Source organism: Camelus ferus, chromosome 33 (assembly GCF_009834535.1).
Source record: "Camelus ferus isolate YT-003-E chromosome 33, BCGSAC_Cfer_1.0, whole genome shotgun sequence".
Classification (NCBI taxonomy): Eukaryota; Metazoa; Chordata; class Mammalia; order Artiodactyla; family Camelidae; genus Camelus; species Camelus ferus.
The window spans coordinates 9,566,990-9,579,337 of record NC_045728.1 but is presented as its reverse complement, the minus strand read 5'-3'; the positions used below and the strand labels follow the sequence as shown (position 1 = coordinate 9,579,337).

The window sequence follows — 12,348 nt, the reverse complement described above, 5'->3', positions numbered from 1 at the left end:
CCAGACCTAGATTCTTTAAACTGAGAATGGGAAGTACTCAACTTGCAGAGTGATCATGAGATTTAGAGATAAATATGTACAAAGCATCTGCTTCATAGCCAGTGCTCAATAAATGGTGATAGACACACACCAAACTTTACTTTTCAAATTTTTAACAAGCACAACATGTTTAACTCAGTTTATAGATGATGCTTTTCCTAACCACCGCCTCTACTATTGAACATTTTAAGTTTTTCCCAACTTCAGTTTTATAATTAATGTTGTGGTAAATGCCACCATGAGTATAGTTTTATCTACTGAATCATTTTTAGATAGATCCTTACGACATGCTTCATTAGAACAAAGGGTATGAATTTCTATGGATTTTAATGCATACTGTCAAACAGGGATCCAAAATGAATTAAGGAATAATTCTTAAAAATATTAAGTTTACAAATTATCTTGGGGACATACCTAAATAAATATTACACTTGCTTTTTTTTCTTTTTTTTTCTTTAACAGATGTAAGTGGTATTTTATTTCTGTTTAGATTTGTGTTACTATGATTAACAATATTAGATTTTAAAATGTTTATTAGTTGATTTTCCTTTTCTGTAACTGGACTGTTCATGTACTTTACTGATGAAGTTTACAAAGTGTATATATTATATGAATAGATATCCATATGTACAAATATACACACACACATTAATCTCACTATGATACCCATCTCAATATACATTTTTATGTGTAATTTCATATATTTATAGATTTTCCACCTTGTCATACTATTTACAATTTCTGTTTTATATCATTGCGAGATTTAAAATGCATTCTAATATAAGGAACAAGTAGTCCCTTTTCCTTTTTTTTTTCTTTTTTTTGGTTATTTACCATCATTGAGATGGTTGCTTAGAAAGTCTAATAAAAGGAGAGAAAATAAAACCCCTGAGGTGAGTGATAGAGAAAAAGTCAGGGAAAAAACAGGAAATTGTTGGAATTAAAAAAAAAAAAAGGGATATAACAAGTGCAGCCAAGATTTTAAAAATAAAAGAATATTGTGAACAACTTTCTGCCCTTAAGTCATAAAACTTAAACAAAATGGACAATTTCCGGCAAATCCAAATGTTACTTACTAAACTCAAGGAAAGTAGAAAAATTGGATGGATCTAAAACTATGAAAGAAATTAAATCAGGAGCTTACAGTCTACAGTCAATAGAGTACAGATAGACAACATAGATGAAAAGCCAACCAGCTTACACGTGGCTTCAGAATCACCGGGGCAGTTTCTAGATTAGGCATCCGGATAGTGAGTTTGGTCTAAGACTGATTTTATTAAAATTTGAAACAGCCCTGTGATGCCCCACTTCCTCTAGTGCTCTAATGCTACAGACTGAATATTTGTGCCCTCTGCAAATAAATTCATATGTCAAACCCTAATGTGATGGTATTAAAAGGAGGGGTTATTGGGTGGGTGACTAGGTCACGAAGGTGGAGCCCTCATGAATGGAATTAGTGTCCTTATATAAGAAGCCCTGGAGAGATCCCTTATCTCTTTCTCTGTGTGAGGACACAGCGGAAAAAAAAAAAAAGATGGCCATCTACGACCCAGGAAGAGGGTGCTCACTAGACAATGAATCTGCCGGGGACTTGATCCTGGAATTCTCAGCCTCCAGGAACTGTGCGAAATAAGTGTCTGCTGTTAACAAGCCACTCGGTTACGGCAGTTTTGTTATAGCCGCTGAGACAAACGGAACCGCCTGAGCATGTGCTTATTTTGCCTAATGGCTCATCGAGGGTCCTTTCTCTGTCTCTAAAATTCTCTGGATAAGTGTTTAATACTATTCATGTTCTACTCCCATGTTATGCACTGAACTCTGTCTTCCCCAAATTCGTATGTGAAGCCCTAGTCCCCAGTGTGATGATATTTGGGGACAGGGCCTTTGGGAGGTAATTAGGTCATGAAGATGGAGCTCTCATGAGATTAGCATAAAAGAATCTCAAGAGTGATGCCCTGTCTCTCTCTGCCACAAGAGGATACAGCAAAAAGGTGGCCACTGTAAGCCGGGAAGAGGGCTCTCACCAAGAAGTGGACCATGCTGGCACCTGGATCGTGGACTCCCAGCCTCCAGAACCATAAGAAATAAACGTTTCTTGTTTAAGCCACCCACTCTATGGTATTCTGTTATAGCAGCCTGAACAGACCAAGACACCCTACTATACTAACATGAACATATAAAACCCAATCCTTCTTATGACTATGCTCTGAAATATATTTACACTTTTATAATTGAAATACTTAAGAAATTCATCAGGAGAAGGGTATTCAAGATCTAGCCCAGCTATTGTGTAACTTATATATTGAGGGTTTTTCTTGTTGTTCTATTAAAATATGCATCATGATGCTTCCCATTGGAAGTAACAGAAAAACCAACCCACCCAATTTGACCCAAGCAATAAAAAGTCGACCAGCTGGCATTTACATGAAGTCCAGAGATGGGGCATGCTCCAGGGCTGGCTGTTTGAACGACTCACTGTGTCATCAAGAACAGAGGTTCTTCCTGTCTTTTCGCTCTGTAACCTCAGGATCTGTACCATTCCATGTCCGGTTCTCCTCTGGGTTGTAGGACAGCTGCCAGTTACAGTAAGGTCTGCTGATTTCTTTATTTACATACAGCAGATGAGAGAAACTGCCTCTCCCTAAGCCAACAAATGGGAAGTCTCTATCTTCAGTCTTTGGGAGACATTAATACCCCCTCGTACAATGGTAGGGCTACGACCTTGAAACAATCACTGGTTTCCTAACCAGGGCCCATCAGTGGAGCTCAGTCAGTTCCTCAAAGCTCATTGCTGCCACACAATGGAAAGTGAGAATGAATGCTGAGGAATCGAGCGCTCTACCCGCTACAAAAGATTTGCTCAGGAAACACTCATGTTTTTGCTGAAGTGCCACTTATTTGCACATTCATTTGGGAATTTGCTATATGAAAGGAATTAATAGTGTTTCTTCCAACTGGTGTCCGAAGTAGCTCTTTGCAAAGGTCAAGTGCTAGTCTGAGATCGCTGTTAAATTTCAGGCAATTTATAAAGTATCGAGACTCAAACATAAATAAAAAGTGTAAACTGATTTTTTTTTCAACCTAATTGGAAAAAAATGTCAGTTGTCAGATAAATCATTTAAAGCTAAAGGCTGTAGCTAAATATTACGGGCAATGAATATGTCCAAAGACATGCAGGAGAGAGTCTTTTCAATCCAGGCAAGACCATTCCCCTGACAATCTAAGGCTGCCCTACACCACAGCGTCAGTGCCTAAACACTAAGACATAACATCCACTAGAAAGCATCAATGCTTTTTATCTGTAGAAAGTTTGCCAGTGTGACAGCACCTCCATGTACAGAATACACGCCATTTTCTCTTTAGAATTTGTATGAGAAAGTCATACAGGCACATTGTAACAAAACTCAACCAGCATCAATAGAGGTAGTAAAAACACAAACGTAAGTCTCTTCCTCACTTTATTTCCCCAGAGTCCCTCTCCCTAAAGCCCTAAAGGCTTACATTTATTAGTTTCTTATGTGTCCTTCCCCAAATATCCTATATATAAGCATACAAATGGAAACATTTGCTCCATGCAGTTCTGTACTCTGCCCACGTTCATTTAATGACGTTTTCATACAAACAGAGTGACCTAAACCTTGAATAGCTGCCTGGATATATCTCATCACCTTGCAGCATTTGAGCTCAGACAAAGAATGGGATAGCAAGGAGTCAGCCGATGCCCAGGCAGGGAAGATGCAGTTAATAACAAAGGTCTGGAGGAAAGCACCACAGCACCTGAAGGGAGGGGGGAGACCTGCCAACAAGGGGTAAATGTGACGCAGGTAAAGGAGGCTGGAGCCTCACAAATTACCTAAGGTTGATTTTTAATCATCCAACAAGTTAGAGACGAACTGAAGAATTTTACCATGCTTCTGAAAACGAGTTCTTCACTAGATTAATAAAGGTTTTTTTTTTTCTGTTTGTGGACATGGTTTTTGAATGGGCAATTTTTGAGGAAAAGCCTTACATCTCAGCCTACTCCAGTTGGAGCATGCCTGTATTTGAGATTCTTTAATTCACCACTAGATGGACCTATTTGATATTTTGTCTTCCAAGAAACAATGGTTTTACGTGCAGTGAGGTCTTCCTAGCAAGGATTTAGATCACTGATCTTTTTTTTTTTTTTTTAATAATTGAAGTATAGTCAGTTTACAATGTTGTGTCAGTTTCTGCTGTGCAGCATAATAGTTCAGTCATACATATATTCGTTTTCACGTTCTTTTTCATTACAGGTTACTACAAGATACTGAATATAGCTCCCTGTGCTGTACAGTATAAACTTGTTGGTTATAGACCACTGATCTTAAAACAAGATTTATTTGAGTTTAAAAAAAATCATTCACACAAAAAAATGAATTAACTGTACTCAGATACTTAAACAATGTTGATAAAAACAAATGCCTATATGTTAAACCTGACTTAAGCAATAAAACACAACCCAATAAATCTTTCAAGCCCACCGTGCTCCCTCTGTGAACTTCTCCCTCTCCTTCTCATCTGCATGAAACCACCATGCTAAATGATAAATTACAGGCTACTTTAAAAAATAGTTTTAATTTTTTATTGAAGTATAGTTGATTCACAATGTTGTGTTAGTTTCTGGTGTACTAAAAAAATAGTTTTATGATATATGATGTATCCCTAAACGATATAATGTTTAATTTTTCCAGGCCTTGAAATGTATATAAAAGAACTCATTTTATATGTATTTTCATGCTTTTCTCAGTCATCTTTCTATTTCTGAGATTTATCCATCTTAATGTGTATAGCTTTAGTGCCTTTTATAAAGTGCTCTATGCTATTGTGTCATATAAGCAGACTAAAATTCACTTATCCATTTGTCGGTAGTCTTAAGGTGAGTAGGTCCTGGGACCCAGGTCGAAGTTTACAATAACCTACATGTGTGTGAGGTAAGAAGTAAATGTACGCATGCGCTAGTAGCATGAGTCCGCATTCTGAGCAATACGCATGCGCAGGTATAATAAAAGGACAAGTGCGGACGCCGGAGAGCCTACGCATCCCGCTGGTACTGCAATGAAGTGCATTATGTCGGCTCCTCGCGCCTTTTTCCAGTTGGGCAGCTCACCTCCTCAAACCCCTCTTCAGCCTTCTTTGGCTGACACCATTTCAGTGAATTTGGACTTACTTTTTTTTGTTGTTCAACACTAGGATTTTAAGATTCTCATTTTTATTCATGCAACTAAAATATAGGTGGATCAAACATTCTTGCTGTACAATCTGTATCTAATACGAGTATCGTTCTTGGAAGTCTGACCCTTCAGCTTATTTTTTTTTTTTCTGTTGACTCTTGTTTATTTGGGGTTGTTTCTTCATGTTTTAGTTTTAGTAATTAAAAAAAAAATGTGAGTGCATGTTCCTTGGCTGGAAAGTTTCTCTAAAAATAATATTTTGCTTTTGTTTTTTCCTCCATGCTAATATACTTTTAATTAACCACAAGGAGCTCGCATCTTCTTTCACCTGAAAATCATGTCACCTATCGCTCTGTTTGGCTAACATCCTCTGTCTCTGTCTTTGGCAACGGTGAAGCACCTAGTCTTTCTTTGAAGCACAGAAATCCACGGTTTGTCACCTTCAACAATGAGTATGTTGGAAAGCCTGATGGCGACGGGCTTGCCATTGGCATCCTGGACGTGAGCGGTGTGAAGCCAGGCTGCCTCTCTCTGTGGTGGGTTCATCACTCTGTGCTGGGTTAGCAGAACTTGATGAAATGGCTAATCGATTCGGCCACGCTCCAAATCAATTGAGAAGATGTCCATCTGGGTGGTTCCCCAATAGAGCCTCCTCATTTCACAGAACTTATACTTGGCCTCCTCAGGCACAATTTGATGAACAGCAAAGTGACCCTTGGGTCACAGATCACGGCGAAATTCTCACCACTCTGGTCACTGTTGATGGCATCCATGAAACTGTGGGTTTTTACAGCAGTCTGCAGCCTGCCATCCATCTTAAGGAAACCACTGTGTGTAGATCTTTGCTTTCTGTCCCGTTCTGACACACTTGATTCTGTTCCTTAGTAAAATGATGAGATGAGAGGGAGCAGCTCGCTGGGCCCAGAGGACACACAAATGGTAAAAACATCCATTAGGATGTCCAGCAGCCAGTGAGCTGCTATGTCCTTCAGGACCATGAGTCATGACTCCTCTAGGCGTAGAAAGAGCTGAAATTACTGTTTTACATAAATTACACCAGGAATATTTGCTTTATTTCTGCCAGATGTCTAGGGCAACACCAATCTTGGCCTACTTTAAAATGAAATCTCAGCCTTGTGGTACTCAGACCGTGTGGGAAGGATGAACTATGCCCCCAAGACACATGCATTTAGCCTTGTGGTTCAATATTCTCAGCAAAGACCTATCTTCCTTCCTTCTTTCCTCCTTCCATCCCTCCCTCCTTCCATCCCTCCCTCCTTCCCTCCCTTTCTTCCTTCCTTCCCTCCCTCCCTCCCTCTCTTTTCCTGCTCATCCTAGAGCAAGCCCCAGCAGACAAGCCTCCCTGTGAATGGATATGCTCTACATCCGCCCTTCCTAGAGTTCAGGCTTATGCTGGAAGCTTGGATTCTACTTCCCACCCTTCTCTGGATCCTGACTTTGCCTCCTATCCACTAGAGAACATTAAAATCCAAGTTCCAGGCCTTCCGATTTCAAGTCACAAGGTAGTGCTGCTACCCTAACAATAACAACCAACCAGATAAGCTACAAAATCATTGTTTTTTTAAATCCACCAGAGATCTGAGGGCAGAAATAAACCCAACTAAGCAAAAATGCAGAACTAAAATCTAGCAATTGAGGAGTCCTTCCTTTAAGAGTAGAGACCTACAGGTGTTTTCATCCTAGCAGAGCAGCTAAGACAGGAAAGACTCCATCCTAGTAGGGGATAAGGAGAAACCAGCCATACTTCAACGAACTTGTGAAGACTGCATGTGATCTAGCATGACGCAGCAGGATCCCAAGGAACGCCAAGCGCAGAATGAGGACGCGGCAACCTGCCAAGTATCTCCCAGAGGCCTTCACCCAGGGCTAGAGAGTGTGCTGAAGGCTGGAAGGAGAGCAGAGGAGCTTAGAGAGATGCCACATAAGGTGCTGGGACCTTTCCCAAGTTAAGATAATGGCCCCGTGCTGGGTAGGAGCAAGGCAGAAAGAGGAGAAATCTGTCTGAGGCACTCTGGGCTTTTACTGAGTGCAAAGCAGTAACTGCCTGACTGAAAGCAGACAAGCAGAGCATAGAGAGATGTCCTTGGGTGTATAGAGATAGGGATGGAACTGAAGGACAAAGAAAAATTCCAAGTGACTCAAAAAGCTGGAATCCAGACTGTGAAGCAGAGAGGAATCACTCGTGGTTCATAAAGCTGGTGTCTGGGCTGTAAATCAACAAAGAAGCTTCTGATGTCTTACTGGTACTTACTGGGTGCTTCTGCAGGGCCAAGGACGCTCAGCACCCTGACAGAAGAAGGGCTGAGCAATTTTTCTGGGGAAAATATTGTTTACTCCAGCCTCTACTGTTGTTTTATACACGGCGTCCAATGTACAATTAAAACTATGAGACACACAAAGCAGCAAGAGAATGGAAGAACCCATGATCATGAAAGGAAAGGAGCAGACTGGATGATGAATCAGATATTCGAATTATGAGACACAGGGACTTTAAAATAACTATGAAAATGTGTTAAAGGATCTAGGGGAAAAGCTGGAGAACATTCACAAACATATGGGGAATGTCAGTGGGGAGATGGAAGCAATAAAAACGGATCACATGGAAGTCCTAGAAATGAAAAATATGGATCGGCAGTGAAGAATTTATTCTTTGGGATTAAGAGCAGCCTAGGCACAAAGGCAGAAAAAGACCTTAAACTTAAAGATAGTAGGAATTATATAAACTGAAACACACACACACACACAAAGACAGAAAATATAATAACATATTTGAGATCTATAGGACACATATGTAATCATATATGTATACGTAATTAGAGTAGCCGAGTAAAAGGAGAAAAAATGCAGCAGAAGAAATCGTTGAAGAGATAATGGCTGAGAATTTTCCAAAATTTTTGAAAGATGTCAATTAAACAAGCAAGATACACACACACACACACACACACACACACACACAGAGCACCTCAGCACATCAGACTCAGACTGCTGAAAAACCAAGATAATAGAGGAAATAATAAAAGTAACCATTATATATTACATACAGGGAAACAACAATAAGAATTATTGCTGACCTCTCATTAGAAACAAGGTGGGTCAGAAGATAAGGAAAAGACAACTTATAAGGGCTTGAAGAAAAAATAAAGATGACCTAGAGTTCTATATACAGCAAAATATATCCTGCAAAAAGCAAAGACAAAATATAGACATTCTCAGATCGATGAAAGTGAAGATTTCATCTCCAGAAGAGCTGCCACCGTGGGCTGAAAGGAAATGGTACCAGAAGGAAGCTCAGAGCTGAAGGAAGGAATGAAGAACATAGGGAAAGTATGCGGGTAAGTGAAAAAGACCAATTTCACACTACAAGCAGGATAAAAAGGTAATCCACAGAATGGGAGGAAATATTTGCAAATCACATATCAGCTAAGGTATTAATATCCAGAAGATACAGAGAGCCCCTAAAACTCAACAACAAAACCATAAAACCTCATTCAAAAACGGGCAAAAGACCTGAATAGAGATCCAGTGGCCAAGATAGCACAGTAGGAAAACCCTGAGCTCAACCCCTCCCACTGGCACACCAAAATTATAACTATTTACAGAGCCACTATTAATGAAAACTAGCAGAACAGATTTTCCACAACTAAAGATATAAAGAAGGAACCACAACAAAGCAAGTAGGAAGGGTAGACACACAATGTAGCCAAGACTTACAAGGAGGAGGAAGAACACTACAGTTGCAGAAGTTTTCCCCAAGGAGTGAGGGGTCCCAGTTCCATATCGAGTTCCCTAGTGTGAGCCTGAGGGTCCTTCACTGGGAAGAGGAGCCCTCAGAACATTTGGCTTTGAAGGTTTGCAGATGGAGAGCTGGAGGGCTATAAGAAACAGAGATTCCACTCTTAAAAGGCTCATGCAAAAACTCACATGCTCTGAGACATAGATCAGAGGCAGTAGGCTGTTATCAAAAAGACGCAAATAACAAGCGTTGACAAAGACGTTACATTCCCCTGTTGGTGGGAATGTAAATTGGTGCAGCCACTATCGAACACAGCATGGAGGTTCCTCAAAAAACTAAAAATAGAGCTATCATATCATCCAGCAACTCCACTTCTAGGTATTTTTTGGAAGAAAGCAAAAACACTAACTCAAAAAGATATATGCACCCCTATGTTCTCTGCAGCATTGTTTACAATAGCCTAGAAGCGACATGTCTCTTGAGAGATAAATAGATAAATATATATATTATATATATACATGTCAATTATATATATAATATTACTCAACCATATAAAAGAATGAAACCTTTCCACTTGCAACAGCACAGGTGGACCTGGAAGGTATTATGCTAAGTGCAATAAGTCAGAGGAAGCCAAAAACTGTATGATTTCACTTACATGTGTAATCTAACAAACAATACAGATGAAGAAACCAACAGATCCACAGATACAGAGAACAAACAGATGGTTGCCAGAGGGGAGTGGAGTGGGATGGATGAATGAAATAAGTGAGGAAGATTAAGAGGTACAAACTCCCAGTTGCAAAGTGAGTCACAGAGACGAAATGGACAGCAATGGGAATACAGTCAGTGATGGTACAATTACTTTGCATGGTGACAGATGAACGAGACTCGTCATGGTGATCATTTTGTAATGTATAGAAATATCAAATCACTATGTTGTGCACCTGGAACTAATGAAAGGTTGTATGTCAATTAGACTTCAATTAAAAAAATTATCCATAAAAAAGGCTTGAATAGACATTTATCCAAACAAAATATACAAATGGTCAATAAGCACATGGAAAGATGCACACCAAAACTGCAATGAGGTGCCACCTCATATCCATTAGGATGGCTGCTAACAACAACAAATCTAGAAAACAGCAAATGTTGGCAAGGATGTGGAGAAAGTGGAACCCTTGTGCATTGGTGGTAAGAATGTGCAATGATGCAGGCACTGTGGAAAACAGGATGGTAATTCCTCAAATAATTAAACATGGAATTATCATACGATCAAGCAATTGTACTTCTGGGTATACACCCAAAAGAATTGAAAGCAGGGACTTGAACAGATCTGTGTACACCCACATTCATATAAGCATTAGTTACCAGAGGAAGCATTACAAGCGTCCATCAACAAATGAATGAATAAGCAAAATGTGGTCTGCACATACAATGGGGTATTATACAGCCTTAAAAAGGAAGGAAATTCTGACACATACTTCAACATGGATGAACCTTGAGAACATTAAGCCTAAGTGCAAAAAGCCAGTCACAAAAAGACAAATACTGTATGATTCCACTTATGTGAGGTACTTAGTACTGCTGAGGTCACAGAGACAGAAGGTCACATGGTGGTGCCAGACACTGGGAGAAAGAGGGAATGGGAAGTTACTGTTTCAAAGGTGTAGAGTTTCAGTTTTTCAAGATGAAAAGGGTTTTGGAAATGGATGATGATTGCACAAAAATCAAATGTACTTAATACCACTTAACTGTACCCTTATTGTATTGCTATGCTGTAAAATTTAAACATGCCTGGATAATGTGAAGAAGATGTTTCTAAAGTTGAGACAGAAATGAATATACAATAAAATGCACATATGCTAAAAATATTTCTCTAGACTTTTGTAACCACCTGACCTACACGCAATTCAACAGGTATTTTTATTAGCACCTATCTTTACCTGGTCTTTCCAAAGCATTCTTCTTGGTTTTCACAAAAACAACAAGTCTTTTTCTTTGCAGACTCAAATTCTATCAATGTACGTAATTTACTTACGTAATTACGAGGAGTATAAGGGAAATAAATACCCTGGGAACAAACACAATGACCTTTGGTTAGCATTACAAAGCTGGTAGAAGCAGAGATGCAGGGATAAAGTGAAGGCTGCCAGCCATAAGTCTTGGTGCTTCCTGGGGATTAGCTGGAATATTAGAAAGGAGACCGCGAACGTGAGTTAAGTGGAGAGTGATTAGAAGAGCTGCTTCTACTGTGCTCACCGGTGTACTTCTCTGCGGTAAGAGACCACAGCTGTCATCTAAATTTCCAAGGGATCTTGATATACGTACTGTAAGTTAACTAAGATCTAACCATGGGGCCAGGTTGAGGAACAACACTTTGTCTTCCTATGGTCTGCTTTGGACTCTTGTGCACCCACCTTTTTTTTTTTTTTTTTGAATACTCCTTTTCCCCTAAAAAATAAACCCATGCAAATAGATGTTTGTGAGCCAGTGGCCCCTCTAGTTTATCAACGTCCAGACTCTAAATCTCAGCTGAGAATCTTCCAAGTGAATGAGGCCCCTAACGCCACTCAGGTCAAATGTCCCACCCTCAGAGATGCTGGCTCTGACCATGCTGTCTAAGATCAGTCCTTATCACTTTTGATCCCTTTACTCTTTTGTTTTGTTTTCTTCATAGCATTTATCACGACCTGACACTGTAATATCTCTCCGACTATTTATTTATTAGTTGTTTTCTGTCTCCTCACCAGTACATAAGCTTCATGAGGGCAGGGACGTTATTTCTCTCAATCACCAATACATCTCACGTGCATAAAATAGTGTCTGGCACTTACCAGCCTTTCCATACCTATTTATTAAATGACTGAATGGTTTCTTTATATCCTTACGTCCCAATCAGAAATGCAGGCAGGGATTGTAGCTTATCTCTGAATTCCTTGGCACTGGCTGGTTGGTACAGAACTTTGCAAATAATGAATAAATAATCTATCCTGAACATTGTTTCTGAACAGAGAAAGCACATGGAAAAGCTGCATCCTAGGATGCTCCATTAACATACTTAAAAATTTTTTTAAAAGACTGTTCTCAGGGGAGGGTATAGCTCAAGTGGTAGAGTGCATGTTTAGCATGCATGAGGTCCTGGGTTCAATCCTCAGTACCTCCACTGAAAAACCAAAAAAATCTAGTTACCTCCCCCCTGCAAAAAATAATAATAATAATAACTTTTTAAAAAAAGACTGTTCTCTTGGGTTAATTTATTACTACTTGGGGTTGCCAAGAGCAGACTGCACAATTTCAAACCTTGGGAACCTTTAAGTCCCGAGAATAAAACACTGCTAATACACACTCGATGACAAAAGT

The 12,348-nt window shown here is 39.6% G+C and overlaps 1 long non-coding RNA gene across 4 annotated transcripts in view; it reads right to left on the bottom strand.

Moving 5' to 3' along the window:
• The window catches only part of LOC116661104, a 47,219-nt gene that overhangs the window by 33,294 nt on the left and 1,577 nt on the right, over positions 1–12,348 (bottom strand). The gene's annotated exons all lie outside the window — the stretch shown is intronic.